This window comes from Protopterus annectens, chromosome 14.part0 (genome assembly GCF_019279795.1).
Source record: "Protopterus annectens isolate FY-2018-M chromosome 14.part0, PAN1.0, whole genome shotgun sequence".
Lineage (NCBI taxonomy): Eukaryota > Metazoa > Chordata > Ceratodontiformes > Protopteridae > Protopterus > Protopterus annectens.
The window spans coordinates 149,592,820-149,610,785 of NC_056748.1; the positions used below are offsets into that span (position 1 = coordinate 149,592,820).

Sequence of the window (17,966 nt, forward strand, 5' to 3'; positions counted from 1 at the left end):
GATTACTTGTTTTTTGCATTTTATTTGTGTCTTGGTGTTTGGGCCAGCAGGATGGAAGAGCCTACCTCGATTGGAGAAATTCTTAACCTTCTACAACAAATAAACTAGCAGTTGGCGGTTCATACAACTCAAATTAAAACCCTGATGGACAAGCAACCTAGTGTTGGTAACAATATTTTTGGGAGCCTTGGCTTTCCACTCACCCAGCCATCACCATCCTCCATTGACAATGTCAGCTCTGGACTTTTTGGTCAGGTGAATCAGGAGAGTGAAAATTATGGAGAAAGACAAAGTTCTACAGATCAGTGTACCATCAGTAGCAGTGGCATATGGAAGGAGAATAGATTTCATTTCACTGTGGGGAACTTTGTGGACATTTCACCTTCCCAGACAGAATCCACAGTGCAGGACAAGTTAAAAAGGTTTGAAAAAGACCTTCTGGCATTTAAAAAAATCCAAATGGAAAACGCCTATTTGAGTAGAAACATAGAATTAAAACAAATGCCCCAAGGCCTCAAACTATGGAGGTACCCTAATGGTGTCAATGATCATAGTGAATTTTTAAACGAGCTGCACCTCTTATTTGATTGGGCAGGCATTGATTTGATGAAACTCATGATAAAATATAACCAGCGTAAACTCGACCAAATAGCCAAGGACTTGGATGAGTTGGATAAGGCTATTAAGAATGAAATTGAATTCAATCATTGTCAATTAGCATATAATAATGTTTTCAACCAAGTCAGCAATGTATGTAACTCTATATTTAATCGCAAAAACAACAAAATCAAAAGGGACATCAGTGAATATGCCAAGGGTATTGTTTACCCGTTATCCCCAGGGCAACAGGTTAGCGGTAAGCAGCAACTTGAAAATGTCATGAATCAGGAGGTGGAAGTGACGCAAGATACGAGTAATCATCAGGATCAGCGACGGCAGCATCTCGAGTCTGGTGCCAACATGGAGGATGCAGTAAGGCATTCAGAGAGGCTCTGTGATAAAAAGGGTAATCAGACCTCTTCTTTTTTTGGGAACACCTGTCGAGACTTTGCAGTACAGGGGGCGAGGCCCAAAAGTTTCAGGTCACGGAATCCATAGAGGGGCCATTATTGGAATAATTTTCGGATAACCATCAGTTGAGTGCATATGTAAGTAAACATACTGATAATGTTGTCAAAAATGTCAATGCTTAGGCCATTAATGTTGTTTCAGCCACAGGGGAGAACTTATGTCAGGATATTCCTTTGCATTTATGTGACAGTGTAATGGTTACGACTTGTGAAGCCGGTCAAATTGACTATAATCCGGCATCGGCTTGTGAAGCCGGTCATTGTGATCTTAATCCGGTTTCGGGTTGGGAAGCCGGTCAATGTGACTTTAATTATTTTTCTCAAACAAACTTATCAGTACAAGAACGAAGCATGGACACAGACAAGGACGAAAGTGTAGATCCAAACTTTGAAATGGACATATCAATTTATAGTGTAAATGGAGAAACAATGAAAAACAACACAAATGTATATTGGTGTAGTCACAATGTTTGTCCTATTTGTGAAAACTCTGACCTTTATAAGGAATGTAGAATGGGAAATTTATTACATCCAATAGGAAGTGATTGTCAAAGTATAACTGAATACGTAAATGCAAATGAGATTGAATATAACAACTATGGTGTGATTGATGTTCACAATTGTAGTGTGGTAAATACTATGTCAAACCAAAGGGAAAATGGTGCTCACAATTTAAGTGGTCAATCTAACATGGGAATACTGGTTCAATGTTTGAATGAACATCAGGGTGAGGATAAGGGGTTGGAGCCTGACATTATTGTGAATGACAAGAATGATTTTAAGATGTATAATTACTCACAATTAAATCTCAATGGCCAACATGCTAACTTATTAGCTAAGGGTTTTTCTTTTGTACCCTGGAGAACAGGAAATATAGTCAATACTCTTATTGATTTGAAGTGTTTTACCAGGAAGTTAAACATGAAAGTCTGGTTTAACAATTATAGTGACTTGGGAAATTTTTAATTATGAACACTATAAGAAACAAAACACGTTTAACCCCCTTTGAATAATGTGATTGGATTATTTGAAAAAATTTGTGAAAAGGACATTAGGCAAGTTTATAACACTTGAAAAACCTGGGAATAAGATAGAGTCTCAAATATGACTAAGCAAGAACAGCAGTTATTGTCAGACTTGACTAGCCATACCACTGTCTGTTTCATGAAACCTGACAAGGACAATGGCATAGTCATCATGGATAAGGAGGATTATCTTGATGGGATGAATTCTTTAGTACTGGACAGTACATATGAAGAAAGTTATTTGAATGAAATAAAGGTTGCATATCGTAAGATAGATCTACTTTTGGATGACATGATATATCAGGGGCAAATTGATGAAAAAGAGTATTCTTATATGAAAAATTACTATCCCATGGTTACAAATATTTTTGAATTCCAAAAATACACAAGGGCCTAGTTAATCCAGATGTTAGGCCTATTGTGGATGGCAAGAGATCCAAAACATGTTTTATCAGTAAATATTTAGATCAGAACATGCAAAAAAGTTTGGAAGTTTTTATACATATTAGCAAGGACTCTTGGCAGTTTTTGGATAAACTCAATGGGATTGAGGTTACCCCTGACTTAATTATGGTTACCATTGACGTATGCAACCTTTTTTCAGTAATACCCTATAATGAAGGGTTAAATTGGGTAGAACAGCAACTAAATAAGATTAACCTCTTCAATCAGGATGAGGTGAATAAGTTTATTGTACTGATGGAGGTAGTATTAAAGCACAACTACATTCATTTTGAAGGGCAGTATTACAAGCAAGTTAAGGGTGTGTACCCCCATTTTTGCCAATTTTGTTATGTCCTTCTGGGAACAGGAGTACCTGATGAAAAGTCCCTTCATGGCACAAATAGTACATTATACTAGGTTCCTGGATGACCTTTTCCTGATTTGGAAGGGAACGGAGCCTAGTTTAAAAGAACTTATGCGGTACATCAATGATACAGTGCATTTTCTGAAATTTACTTTTGAATACAATAAGGTCAGAATCAACTACCTGGATGTTGATTTGGAATTGGATCAGGTGAATAAAAGGTTTGTAACTAGGATTTACAGAAAACCAACCTTCTCCAATTCCTTTTTAGATTATAGTAGTTGGCACCCGCACCATCAAAAGAAGTCCGTAGTTCAGGGACAAATGGTGCAGACTGCCAGAATGATCAGTCTACAGGAAGAGTTCCTGAGTGACTTGGAATTCATTATGCAAATGTTTAAGCAGAGAGGGTATCCAAATGGTTTATTGCGCGATGTTAGCATTGAAGTTAAGAGTAAACGTGACCAAGGTATATATAAGCCCATTTTGGAGAATGGAAGTTGTGGACCTCAGGGTGGGGCAATGGATAAATCCAGCACCAGCATGTTTTTAATAATCACTTACAATGGTGTGGCAAATGCAGTTCTTGACATTGTCAAAAACAATTGGGAAATATTGCAGTTTGATGCAAATGTTGCACAAAAAGTGGGAAAGGTTCCCAGATTTGTATTTAGGAAAGATAGATCTTTGAAAAACATTTTAGAGAGGGGGACAGGGTATGACACATATAATAGGAGAATTGGGAATTACAAATGTAATACATGTGTATACTGTTCATTTATTCTCGAAACAGGTGAAAATTGTAAAGTAAATGGTAAGGCTAATTGCATCAAGAGGCATTTTAACTGTGATAGTAGTAATGTGATTTATGTGACAAAATGTCAAGATTGCCCCATATTTTATGTGGAAAATTTAAAGTTAGAATTGGAGAGCATCTAGGGGACATGAAAAAACAAAAGAGTCACCAGTGCCCTCTGTAGGCACTTGCAAGAATGTCAAGGATACCAGTTTAAGTTTTCAGTGATTCAACAACTATTAAAGGATGAACAGGGTAGAATTGTGGATGGGCACCTAGATGTACTGGAACTGAGGTGGCAATTGTTTTTAAATGCGTCCCAGTATCCAGGCATTAATGAGATGATTAGCATTTCTAGTATTTTAAAATTGCATAATATTTTAGGGTAATGAATTTAGAATATTATTATTATTGATACAATTTTCTTCTTAAATTCATGACATTCTGTTTATGGAAGTATGTAATTTTTTAAGTTCTAGGTGTTTATATGTATGGTTTTTACAATATTTTAATATTTTTTACCATTTCTTATCTGAATGTACAGTTGTTTTTGTATAATTGTTTAAATTGCTTTAATTGTTTAACTGGGGTGGGTCTATAAGTGGCTGGGTGTGTTCCTTGGTTCATTGTTCTGAAGAAGTCCCTTGAGTGGGGAAGAAAGTGCTAAATTTGGGATAAAGTGAGGATTTATGTCATTCTGTGCTGGTTTCCTGTTCTTTGCTGGTGATTGGATTACTTCATTTATTCGTGTAGCAACACGAAAGCGACATGGTGTCTGAACCGGGATGGAAAAGAACAAAACATTTGGAGCCACAAGATGTAAAGGTGACAGCGAAGGTAAAACCAAGAGAAAACAGTGCAAACATAACTAGAAGCAATCAAAAGTAATGAAAAACAACACAAATTATTTACTCGATGCAGAGGCAAGAAAAGGCATTCCAAGGGCATAAACTGCATTATCAGGCAAGCGGAAAGCTCAAAAAGTTTGTTAACTAAAGAAATGTTTAAGATAAAAGTGCTTTATGAAATGAATGTGTTTAAAGTACAAAATGAGCATATTAAAATACAAAACAAGAATGTTAAAGTATGAAACGAGAATGTTTAAGGCAGAAAGAGTGTGTTTAAGGCATAACTGGGCATTTTTAGAATAAAACAAGCACAAAAAAAGTACTCTGGGCATAAGAAAAGAAAAAGGATTTAAACAAGCACAAAGAGTAATAACAGGAAAGGAAAAGGGACACAGTAGATAAAAATGAAGCAAGGCGACTGCTATGTTGGGCAAAGTGCAATGTTTGTGCATAACTATGACTTTGTGTGGTATTAAAAAAGTAACTAAAGTCATCTGAAGTCTCAGAGTGTGTAAAAGTGCTTACAGTGTGTGCTTATTAAAGTCTCAGAGTGTGTAAAAGTGCTTACAATGTGTGCTTAAAGTCTCAGAGTGTGTAAACGTGCTTACAATGTGTGCTTATTAAAGTCTCAGAGTGTGCTTACAATGTGTGCTTATTAAAGTCTCAGAGTGTGTAAACGTGCTTACAATGTGTGCTTATAAAGTCTCAGAGTGTGTAAATGTGCTTACAGTGTGTGCTTATTAAAGTCTCAGAGTGTGTAAAAGTGCTTACAATGTGTGCTTAAAGTCTCAGAGTGTGTAAACGTGCTTACAATGTGTGCTTATTAAAGTCTCAGAGTGTGTAAATGTGCTTACAATGTGTGCTTATTAAAGTCTCAGAGTGTGTAAACGTGCTTACAATGTGTGCTTATTAAAGTCTCAGAGTGTGTAAACGTGCTTACAATGTGTGCTTATTAAAGTCTCAGAGTGTGTACAATGTGTGCTTATTAAAGTCTCAGAGTGTGTAAACGTATAACAATGTGTGCTTATTAAAGTCTCAGACAATGTGTGCTTATTAAAGTCTCAGAGTGTGTAAACGTGCTTACAATGTGTGCTTATTAAAGTCTCAGAGTGTGTAAACGTGCTAACAATGTGTGCTTATTAAAGTCTCAGAGTGTGTACAATGTGTGCTTATTAAAGTCTCAGATTACAATGTGTGCTTATTAAAGTCTCAGAGTGTGTAAACGTGCTTACAATGTGTGCTTATTAAAGTCTCAGAGACAATGTGTGCTTATTAAAGTCTCAGAGTGTGTAAATGTGCTTACAATGTGTGCTTATTAAAGTCTCAGAGTGTGTAAACGTGCTTACAATGTGTGCTTATTAAAGTCTCAGAGTGTGTGTGCTTATTAAAGTCTCAGAGTGTGTAAACGTGCTTACAATGTGTGCTTATTAAAGTCTCAGAGTGTGTAAACGTGCTTACAATGTGTGCTTATTAAAGTCTCAGAGTGTGTAAACGTGCTTACAATGTGTGCTTATTAAAGTCTCAGAGTGTGTAAACAATGCTTATTATTAAAGTCTCAGAGTTACAATGTGTGCTTATTAAAGTCTCAGAGTGTGTAAACGTGCTTACAATGTGTGCTTATTACTATGCATGCATTTCAAAGAGTTCACTGTGTGTAAAGTGTATAATTCAATTGAAGCAGGGTTGTCTGAAGAAAGGTTCTTGTGCTGGGTGTGGCTGTTCGCAGAGTGCCGCCATTACAGAGTGCTTCTTGTACTGTAAACAGTTGCCTGACAAGGTGCCGCCATTTTGGGAACATTTCAGTGTATTGCATCTACTCTTTTACAAAGTGCTCATACCTCAAGATATTGAATTTGGACAACCAGAATCTGATTATTCGCATTGTACAATTGCTTAACAAGTTTCTTGTATTAAAGAAAGGTGTTTCTTACAAAAGATTACAAAGGTATTACAGTGCTTGGGAATTGCTCAGTTGCATTGCAAGGTTCTTGAATGGTTCTTAAAGTGACGACTTTAATAAGTGATAATGCATGACTGTTCCATGCCTGCCTTTATCAATAAATTTCCCAGCAACTACTTTAGCATTTTTGCCTTTACCAATTCCAAAAGCCAATGATTTTAGCATTTCCGCCTTTACTTATCAAAAGTTTCATAAAAGCATTGCAAAGTCTGAGAAAGTATTCCATTAAGCTCTGTAAAGCAGTAAATAAGTTGAAAAGCTGTTCTGCTGAGTTTTGTATAGCATTGAGAAAGCTAAAGAGTTATTTTGCAAAATACAGTAAAGCTTTGAGAAACTTAAAAGGCTATTTCGTAAAGCACAGTGAAGCATTAAGAAATTTAAAAAGATATTTTGCAAAGTGCAATAAAGCATCGAGAAGCCTGAGAGGTTTGTTTTGCAAAGTCCAGTTAATTGAAAGCACTATGTGGTTATTCATTTGCACAATATCGATAAGCACAAAGAAAGAAAGTGCAGATCTAAAGCAGAAGAGCATTAGCCAAGTTGAGAGCTCATGCCAATTACTTATGCACATATGTGTGTGTGTGTGTGTGTGTGTGTGTGTGTGTGTGTGCGTGTGTGCGTGCGTGCGTGCATGTGTGCGTGTGTGTGAGTGTGAGTGTGCATGTGTGTGTGAGTGTGTGTGCGTGTGTGTGCGTGCGTGCATGTGTGTGTGTGTGTGTGTGTGTGTGTGTGTGTGTGTGTGTGTGTGTGTGTGTGTGTGTGTGTGTGTGTGTGTGTGTGTGTGTGTGTGTGTGTGTGTGTGTGTGTGTGTGTGTGTGTGTGTGTGCATGTGTGTGCGTGTGTATGTGTGTGTGTGTGTGTGTGTGTGTGTGTGTGTGTGTGTGTGTGTGTGTGTGTGTGTGTGTACATATTTGCAAGACCCTTCACTGATGTGTTAATATGGAAGACGGATTTCGAAAACCACAACTTGTGTTTGACAGAATATTGCAGAGAACTGGAGAATATTTCAACAGGAGTACAGTATTTTTATACAAGCAGCTTATTTTATTTTATTTATTTATTTATTTTTATTTTATTTTACATTTGTTAACCAGGCTAGTCCAACTGGATACATGTCCATTTTCAGTAGAGACCCGGGGAGATAAGCTCCACATTAAGTAAATAATACAGATCAGCATAAAAGAAAAAAAGAAGAATTTTCAAATAAGAACTTAATATTGAGAGAAGTGAGTACAGAGTTTGACAGGAGTACAGTACTATAGAGAAAGAGAGTACAGAGTTTAGCACAGCAGTACAGTACTATCAATACAAAGTCTAACACAGAAATACAGTCCTATTTACATAGTAAAGGGTATGACATTAGTGAGTACAGAGTTTAATGGTATGACATTAGTGAGTACAGAGTTTAATACAGCAGTATAGTACTATTTACATGGTATAGGGTATGATATTCAACATACTGTATGTTAGGAATGAAGGCACAGATTTAAAACGTGAATTCAGGTAGTCTTAAAGTATAACTTAATACACCAGAGAGTTTGTGTATATGCATTTAAAACAGAATGTTATACTCATAGTAAAAAGATAGTTAGTCTGTATACAGATGTTAGAGTTTTGCTAATAGCCAAATGAGTATACAAAGATCAAATACAGTGATATTTCCCTGGGAGTAGGAAAGTAAAAAAGGGGGGGGGGGGTTAAGTGAAAGATTACGCATTCCACACTGTGTGTTTTGGGTGCAAGGTATACAGTGATGTTGTACTGGGGAGTATTAGTCAGGGTTAGTACAAGGGCATAGCCATTATGTTTTTAGGAAGATGTTTAGTTGCTTTTTGAAGAGTGGTAATGATGACTGAGATACAAGTATGCTGGGAAGCCTATTCCAAGTCTTCCCCACAGAGTTTGAGAAAAGAGAATCACCTGTTCTGTTGTGGGATTTCTGGATGGCGACCGGTAGTTCATTTGCTGAGCGAAGAGTAGTAAGATTAGAGTAGGGAGAGATGAGGCTACTGGGAATAGGAGTATCACTAGGATGGTACAGAGTCTTATCCGTGATGGTGAGTTGTTGAAACTCTAGCTTATTTCGCATTTCTAGCCATCCTAGCTGTTTGAGATTTTGACGATGGTGAGTTCTAAATGGGGAGCCAGTAGCAAATCTGGCAATATTGTTATAGGAAGTGGTTAGCTTATTAAGATTACTTTTGGAAAGATTAGTATAAATGGGGGAGGCACAGAGGAGCGTAGAGATCAGATGGGTCTGGGCAATGGTAGTTTTGGCTTCAGGGGTAAGGAAAGGTTTTATCCTATATAAGGAACCACGTTTTCTGTTTACTGTTTTAATAGTAGAGTTGATGTGTGAGTCAAAGTTAAGGTTGTGGTCGATTGTTATACCTAAGAGGTTGGTAGTAGGGTCAGGAGCTATAATTGTACCATTATTGGATGTAATAGTGAAATGTAGTGGGGTGGATTTTAGAGTTGGACGAGGCATCGTTGTTGGAACCAGTTTTCCACTAGGTTAAATACTGTTTGGGTGATGGACTGGAGTTCAGAAGCAGTTGGGGCTTTACAAATTAAAGTGGAGTCCTCTGCATATTGTATGCAGGTAGCCAGAGGTAGATTTATACTAAGGTCATTTATGAATATAGAGAGGTCCAAGGATAGAGCCTTGAGGGACACCCAGGGTAATAGGGAGATGTTTGGACAGTTGATTGTCCCATAGGACAGCCTGCTGTCTATTATGTAAGTAGGACTTAAACCATAGTAATGCCTGTGAGTCAAGTGAGAAAGATTTGAGTATGTTAAGAAGTATTTGATGATTAACCATATCAAAAGCTTTGGATAGGTCTAAGAAGAGTGCAGAGGAGAGCATGTTATTATTATGATGATGATTAATACAGTCTATAAAGGACAGGAGAGCAGTGGTGCTACTATGGAAAGGTCTAAAACCATGCTGGGTATTAGAGAGCATGTTATTATTACGATGATTAATACAGTCTGTAACAGTGGTGGTATTATGGACAGGTCTAAAACCATGTGTTATTATTACGATGATTAATACAGTCTGTAACGGACAGGAGAGCAGTGGTGGTACTATGGAAAGGTCTAAAACCATGTGTTATTATTATGATGATTAATACAGTCTGTAAAGGACAGGAGAGCAGTGGTGGTACTATGGAAAGGTCTAAAACCATGCTGGGTATTAGAGAGCATGTTATTATTACGATGATTAATACAGTCTGTAAAGGACAGGAGAGCAGTGGTGGTACTATGGACAGGTCTAAAACCATGTGTTATTATTATGATGATTAATACAGTCTGTAAAGGACAGGAGAGCAGTGGTGGTACTATGGAAAGGTCTAAAACCATACTGCGTATTGATGATTAATACAGTCTGTAAAGGACAGGAGAGCAGTGGTGGTACTATGGACAGGTCTAAAACCATGTGTTATTATTACGATGATTAATACAGTCTGTAAAGGACAGGAGAGCAGTGGTGGTACTATGGACAGGTCTAAAACCATGTGTTATTATTACGATGATTAATACAGTCTGTAAAGGACAGGAGAGTGTGGTGGTACTATGGAGACTCTAATGTGTTATTATTAACAGTCTGTAAAGGACAGGAGAGCAGTGGTGGTACTATGGACAGGTCTAAAACCATGTGTTATTATTACGATGATGATTAATACAGTCTGTAAATGACAGGAGAGCAGTGGTGGTACTATGGAAAGGTCTAAAACCATGTGTTATTATTACGATGATGATTAATACAGTCTGTAAAGGACAGGAGAGCAGTGGTGGTACTATGGACAGGTCTAAAACCATGCTGACAGTCAAAGTAGGTTATTTTGGAGAAGGTGGTCAAGAAGTTGTTGGTGGATGCATTTTTCCATGATCTTGGCTAGAGGAGAAAGAAGGGCTATTGGTTGAAAGTTAGAGTACAGTTGAGTTACCACTTTTTTGGAGTGGGATAATGTGAGAAATTTTCCAGAGAGAAGGAATGTAACCTTCAGTGAGTGTTCTGTTAATTAGGCTAGAAATGGGATAGGCTAGTACTTTAGCTGCAGATTGAAGGTATTCAGCAGGTAGGAGATCAGCTGAGGGAGTGCATGGTTTAAGTTTATGAAGTAAAGTATAGATGAGGGATGTTGGAACAGGTTTAAGTTGAAAGGTCGAGGGTATGCTTGGTAGGGAGGGTGAGAGGATAGAAGTAGTAGGAGGTAAGGTGTTTGCTAAAGATTGGGCTGTTTCAGCAAAGAAGATATTAAAAGCATCAGCAATCTGGTTGGCAGTGTGAAGAGAGAGATCTGATGGGGTTGGTGTTTTGGAGTGGCCTGGGTATAAAAGTCTATTGATGCCTGACCAGAAGGTTTGTGGATTTTGTTGTTGCTTTTGCTGGAGTTTAAAATAATAGTTTTTTTTATCCAGAAGTATTGATTTTTTATGCAGATAGAGATGCATACACAAGGGCATTTATTTTGCTAAATCTAGCAGGATCTGAGACTATAGAAAGAGCGATCATTTGTATATGTACCAGCAGTGTATGAGGGTGAAGGTGCAGACTGCTTTATTGTACAAGCTGAATCCAGAGAAGACCCAGACTGTTTAAAGCGTAAGTTCAGAGAAATGTGCAATCCCCAGACAAACATTACATTAGAGAGACATTTGTTCTACTCAAGAAATCAGAAGACAGGAGAAACTTTGTAGCTTATATAACTGACTTGAGGAACAAGGCCAAAATGTGTTGGTTTGGTGACTTGAAAGATGTGCTGATAAAGGACAGACGTGTGTGGTATTAATAGTGCTGCAGTGAGGAAGATTTTGCTTTGTGACAGTGATTTGACATTAAGCAAAGCAATAGGGATTTGTCAGATCCATGAAGTGACAGAAAGGCACACAAACATGCTTACAAGTGACAAAAGCATGGTTTCAGTAAGGTCCAGAGCAAATGTAGGCAGTATGCAACACATGGCAAGCAAAATCAAGCCGAAGAAAAGAGCAACTATAGGAATTCCAAAGAACGTGCCGAGTTTTCCAGAAAGTTCTAGAAGTGCAAGAGCCACTGTCATCTCAGTGCCATACAAGCACGAGTCAGCAAAACCCAAGTCTTGCTTTATCAATAACTGTCGAAATTGTGGTGCAAACCATGAGTCTAAAAGAGAGAAATGTTTAGCATATGGTCAGCATTGCCATAAGTGTAACAAATGGAAACAGTTTCAAAAGTTTGCAAATCAAGTAAGCCTCACACAGTTGTAAAGAAAGGTTGTGCAAGAAAACAAGATGATCAAGTAGAGCCAAAACAATCAGCTTTCTACGTAGATGGTGTATCAGTGCTGGGAGAAGGAGTTGATGCAGTAAACTTATTGACAAGGAATGAAGTGTTTTGTACAGTTCAGATTAATGGGAAATCCACAGAGCTCAAAGTAGACACTGGATCAAAGTTCAATGTTATATCAGCAGATACATTTGCAAAAGTGAGAACCAACAAACAACTCAATGTAACCAGCAGTGCGAGTTGAAGAAATTCAAATCAAAGGTTCAGTAATACTTCCATTTTATTTGGCCGAGAACTGTTACAACTTATTATTCTATGTAGTCAGATGACCAATGCAATCTTTACTAGGTCTTAAAGATAGTCTGAGAATGAATCTGCTTTCTTTTGCTAAAGAAGTTCATCATGTGAGTGCAGTTCCAAGTTCAAGTTTTGCAGAAGCCATTTTCTCAGAGTATGCTGATGTTTTCAATGACAAGTTGAACAAACTTCCAGTTGTGTATTCCATGAAGTTAGACCCAGAAGTCACTGCAGTGGTCAGACCAGCAAGAAGAGTTCCAATAACTATGCAAGATTAAGTCAAAGCACAGTTGGATAAGATGGTGCAGCAAAGTGTGATTCGTCCAGTCACAGAACCAACTGAATGGGTGTCGTCCATGGCAGCCGCTCACAAGAAAGGCTCAGATGAAATCAGAATATGCATTGGCCCTAGAGATTTGAACAAAGCACTAAAGAGGCCATATTATCCAATGCGCACAGTTGGGGAAGTCGCAGCTCTAATACCAAATGCCACTGTATTTTCTGTTTTGGATGCAAAGAGTTTATTTTGGCAAGTGATGCTTGATTGTAAATCCTCATTTCTAACTACCTTTAGTACCCCATTTGACAGATACAGATTTCTAAGGATACTGTTTGGAATAAATTCTGCAAGTGAAGTCTTTCAGCATGCAATGGAACGAATGTTTTCAGGTTATCCTTGTGTCATAATAGTAGATGATCTACTAGTTGGAGGCAGTGGCAAATCTGAGCATGACAGAAACCTCAAGAAAGTTCTAGACATAGCATGTGAAGTAAAGTTGAAGCTCAATCCTCTGAAGTGCAAATTCAGACTTCTAGAAGTACAGGCTTAAAACCTGACCCAACCAAGCAAATAGCTACTTTAGAGATGTCAGCACCAGATAATGTGCAGAGTTTACAATGTTTCTGGAGGTAATCAACTATTTGGGCAAGTTTATGCCAGATTTCAGTGAGTTGACAGCACTGTTAAGAGAGCTAACATGAAAACAATGTTGTGTGGTCGTGGTTGCAACATCATCAAAATGCATTTGATGACCTTAAGCAGAAATTTGCGACCCGCCCCACGCTAAGGTACTATGATGTGAATAAACCAGTTGTCCTGTCCTGTGATGCTTCTAATTTTGGTCTTGGTGCAGTTATTCTACAAGAGGGCAGACCAGTAGCCTATACATGTAGGACACTTACTAAAACTGTGATGCACTATGGTCAAATAGAGAAACAACTTCTAGCAATAGTTTTTGCATGTTTCAAGTTTCACGATTATATTTATGGTCGAGCTATTCAATTTGAAACTGATCATCAGTCTCTAGTTACTATTCTAAAGAAACCTATGCATTCCTCTCCGGTGAGATTGCAAAGAATAATGCTCAAATTGCAAAAGTACAATTTCAAAATGGTCTACACTAAAAGTAAATTGCTTTATCTGGCTGATACTTTATCCAGATTGCCTAAAAGCACAACGGAACAAATTGATGTTGAAAATTTTGACTTTGATGTAATGTCAGTGTGTAATTTTTCCACCACTAGACCTGATGAGTTGAGAGATCACACTATGACTGATCCTATTTCACAAAAGCTCAAGCACTACATCAATGTCTGATGGCTATCAAAACAATCTAGTGTATCACCTGAAGTCCAATCATATTTTCCCTGCAGAGATGAATTGTGGCTGGAAGATGGTATTATTTTCAAAGGTCCTAAATATGTTGTTCCTACTTCATTACAACATGAATATATTCAGATTTTGTATCGTGGTCACCCAGGTTTATTATCCACTAAGAGAAGGGCTAGAGCAGTAGTATTTTGGCCTTTATTATCAAAAGACATTGATACTGTTCTTTCTTCTTGTTCGATATGTAATAGTACCAGAGAACATTTGCAAAAGGAACCACTTCATCTAAATCCAATACCTGAACTACCTTGGTCTACTGTTGCAACTGATTTCCTTGAATGGAATAATCAACACCGTTTGGTTTGGTAGACTCCTACTCAAACTGGTTAGAGATTGATCTGCTACCTAATTTAACCTCAACAGCTGTTATTACTAAGATTAAACGTCATTTTTCAGCTCATGGTAGTCCTCACAAACTTTATTGTGACAATGGTATTCAATTTACTAGCCAGTTGTTTCAGAAATTTGCAAGAGAATGGGACTTTGAACATGTTACTAGAGAATGGGACTTTGTACATGTTACTAGAGAATGGGACTTTGAACATGTTACTAGAGAATGGGACTTTGTACATGTTACAAGAGAATGGGACTTTGTACATGTTACTAGAGAATGGGACTTTGTACATGTTACTAGAGAATGGGACTTAGTACATGTTACAAGAGAATGGGACTCTGTACATGTTACTAGAGAATGGGACTTTGAACATGTTACTAGAGAATGGGACTTAGTACATGTTACAAGAGAATGGGACTTTGTACATGTTACAAGAGAATGGGACTTTGTACATGTTACTAGAGAATGGGACTCTGTACATGTTACAAGAGAATGGGACTTTGTACATGTTACAAGAGAATGGGACTTTGTACATGTTACTAGAGAATGGGACTTTGTACATGTTACAAGAGAATGGGACTTTGTACATGTTACTAGAGAATGGGACTTTGTACATGTTACTAGAGAATGGGACTTTGTACATGTTACAAGAGAATGGGACTCTGTACATGTTACTAGAGAATGGGACTTTGTACATGTTACAAGAGAATGGGACTTTGTACATGTTACAAGAGAATGGGACTTTGTACATGTTACTAGAGAATGGGACTTTGTACATGTTACAAGAGAATGGGACTTTGTACATGTTACAAGAGAATGGGACTTTGTACATGTTACAAGAGAATGGGACTTTGTACATGTTACTAGAGAATGGGACTTTGTACATGTTACTAGAGAATGGGACTTTGTACATGTTACAAGAGAATGGGACTTTGTACATGTTACTAGAGAATGGGACTTTGTACATGTTACAAGAGAATGGGACTTTGTACATGTTACTAGAGAATGGGACTTTGTACATGTTACTAGAGAATGGGACTTTGTACATGTTACAAGAGAATGGGACTTTGTACATGTTACAAGAGAATGGGACTTTGTACATGTTACTAGAGAATGGGACTTTGTACATGTTACTAGAGAATGGGACTTTGTACATGTTACAAGAGAATGGGACTTTGTACATGTTACTAGAGAATGGGACTTTGTACATGTTACTAGAGAATGGGACTTTGTACATGTTACTAGAGAATGGGACTTTGTACATGTTACAAGAGAATGGGACTTTGTACATGTTACAAGAGAATGGGACTTTGTACATGTTACTAGAGAATGGGACTTTGTACATGTTACAAGAGAATGGGACTTTGTACATGTTACAAGAGAATGGGACTCTGTACATGTTACAAGAGAATGGGACTTGTACATGTTACTAGAGAATGGGACTTTGTACATGTTACAAGAGAATGGGACTTTGTACATGTTACAAGAGAATGGGACTTTGTACGTGTTACAAGAGAATGGGACTTTGTACATGTTACTAGAGAATGGGACTTTGTACATGTTACTAGAGAATGGGACTCTGTACATGTTACAAGAGAATGGGACTTTGTACATGTTACTAGAGAATGGGACTTTGTACATGTTACAAGAGAATGGGACTTTGTACATGTTACAAGAGAATGGGACTTTGTACATGTTACTAGAGAATGGGACTTTGTACATGTTACAAGAGAATGGGACTCTGTACATGTTACAAGAGAATAGGACTTTGTACATGTTACTAGAGAATGGGACTTGTACATGTTACAAGAGAATGGGACTCTGTACATGTTACTAGAGAATGGGACTTTGTACATGTTACAAGAGAATGGGACTTTGTACATGTTACTAGAGAATGGGACTTTGTACATGTTACTAGAGAATGGGACTTTGTACATGTTACTAGAGAATGGGACTTTGTACATGTTACAAGAGAATGGGACTTTGTACATGTTACTAGAGAATGGGACTTTGTACATGTTACTAGAGAATGGGACTTTGTACATGTTACAAGAGAATGGGACTTTGTACATGTTACTAGAGAATGGGACTTTGTACATGTTACAAGAGAATGGGACTTTGTACATGTTACAAGAGAATGGGACTTTGTACATGTTACTAGAGAATGGGACTTTGTACATGTTACAAGAGAATGGGACTTTGTACATGTTACTAGAGAATGGGACTTTGTACATGTTACAAGAGAATGGGACTTTGTACATGTTACTAGAGAATGGGACTTTGTACATGTTACTAGAGAATGGGACTTTGTACATGTTACTAGAGAATGGGACTTTGTACATGTTACAAGAGAATGGGACTTTGTACATGTTACTAGAGAATGGGACTTTGTACATGTTACTAGAGAATGGGACTTTGTACATGTTACAAGAGAATGGGACTTTGTACATGTTACAAGAGAATGGGACTTTGTACATGTTACAAGAGAATGGGACTTTGTACATGTTACAAGAGAATGGGACTCTGTACATGTTACTAGAGAATGGGACTTTGTACATGTTACTAGAGAATGGGACTTTGTATATGTTACTAGAGAATGGGACTCTGTACATGTTACTAGAGAATGGGACTCTGTACATGTTACAAGAGAATGGGACTTTGTACATGTTACAAGAGAATGGGACTTTGTACATGTTACAAGAGAATGGGACTTTGTACATGTTACAAGAGAATGGGACTTTGTACATGTTACAAGAGAATGGGACTTTGTACATGTTACTAGAGAATGGGACTTTGTACATGTTACAAGAGAATGGGACTTTGTACATGTTACTAGAGAATGGGACTTTGTACATGTTACTAGAGAATGGGACTTTGTACATGTTACTAGAGAATGGGACTTTGTACATGTTACAAGAGAATGGGACTTTGTACATGTTACAAGAGAATGGGACTTTGTACATGTTACTAGAGAATGGGACTTTGTACATGTTACTAGAGAATGGGACTTTGTACATGTTACTAGAGAATGGGACTTTGTACATGTTACAAGAGAATGGGACTTTGTACATGTTACTAGAGAATGGGACTTTGTACATGTTACTAGAGAATGGGACTTTGTACATGTTACAAGAGAATGGGACTTTGTACATGTTACTAGAGAATGGGACTCTGTACATGTTACAAGAGAATGGGACTTTGTACATGTTACAAGAGAATGGGACTTTGTACATGTTACTAGAGAATGGGACTTTGTACATGTTACAAGAGAATGGGACTTTGTACATGTTACTAGAGAATGGGACTTTGTACATGTTACTAGAGAATGGGACTTTGTACATGTTACTAGAGAATGGGACTTGTACATGTTACAAGAGAATGGGACTTTGTACATGTTACTAGAGAATGGGACTTTGTACATGTTACAAGAGAATGGGACTCAGTACATGTTACTAGAGAATGCAACTTTGTACATGTTACTAGAGAATTGGACTTTGTATATGTTACAAGAGAATGGGACTTTGTACACGTTACTAGAGAATGGGACTCTGTACATGTTACAAGAGAATGGGACTTTGTACATGTTACTAGAGAATGGGACTTTGTACATGTTACTAGAGAATGGGACTCTGTACATGTTACAAGAGAATGGGACTTTGTACATGTTACAAGAGAATGGGACTTTGTACATGTTACAAGAGAATGGGACTTTGTACATGTTACTAGAGAATGGGACTTTGTACATGTTACTAGAGAATGGGACTTTGTACATGTTACAAGAGAATGGGACTTTGTACATGTTACAAGAGAATGGGACTTTGTACATGTTACTAGAGAATGGGACTTTGTACATGTTACAAGAGAATGGGACTCTGTACATGTTA

The 17,966-nt window shown here is 37.6% G+C and overlaps 1 long non-coding RNA gene across 1 annotated transcript in view; it reads left to right on the forward strand.

Annotated features, from left to right (window-relative positions):
- The first annotated feature begins 920 nt into the window (after positions 1-920).
- LOC122788903 overlaps positions 921-17,966 on the forward strand; it is a 583,164-nt gene continuing 566,118 nt past the window's right edge. The window contains exon 1 of the long non-coding RNA XR_006362754.1: positions 921-1,148. This is a non-coding gene — a long non-coding RNA (uncharacterized LOC122788903). The remainder of the gene's footprint in view (positions 1,149-17,966) is intronic.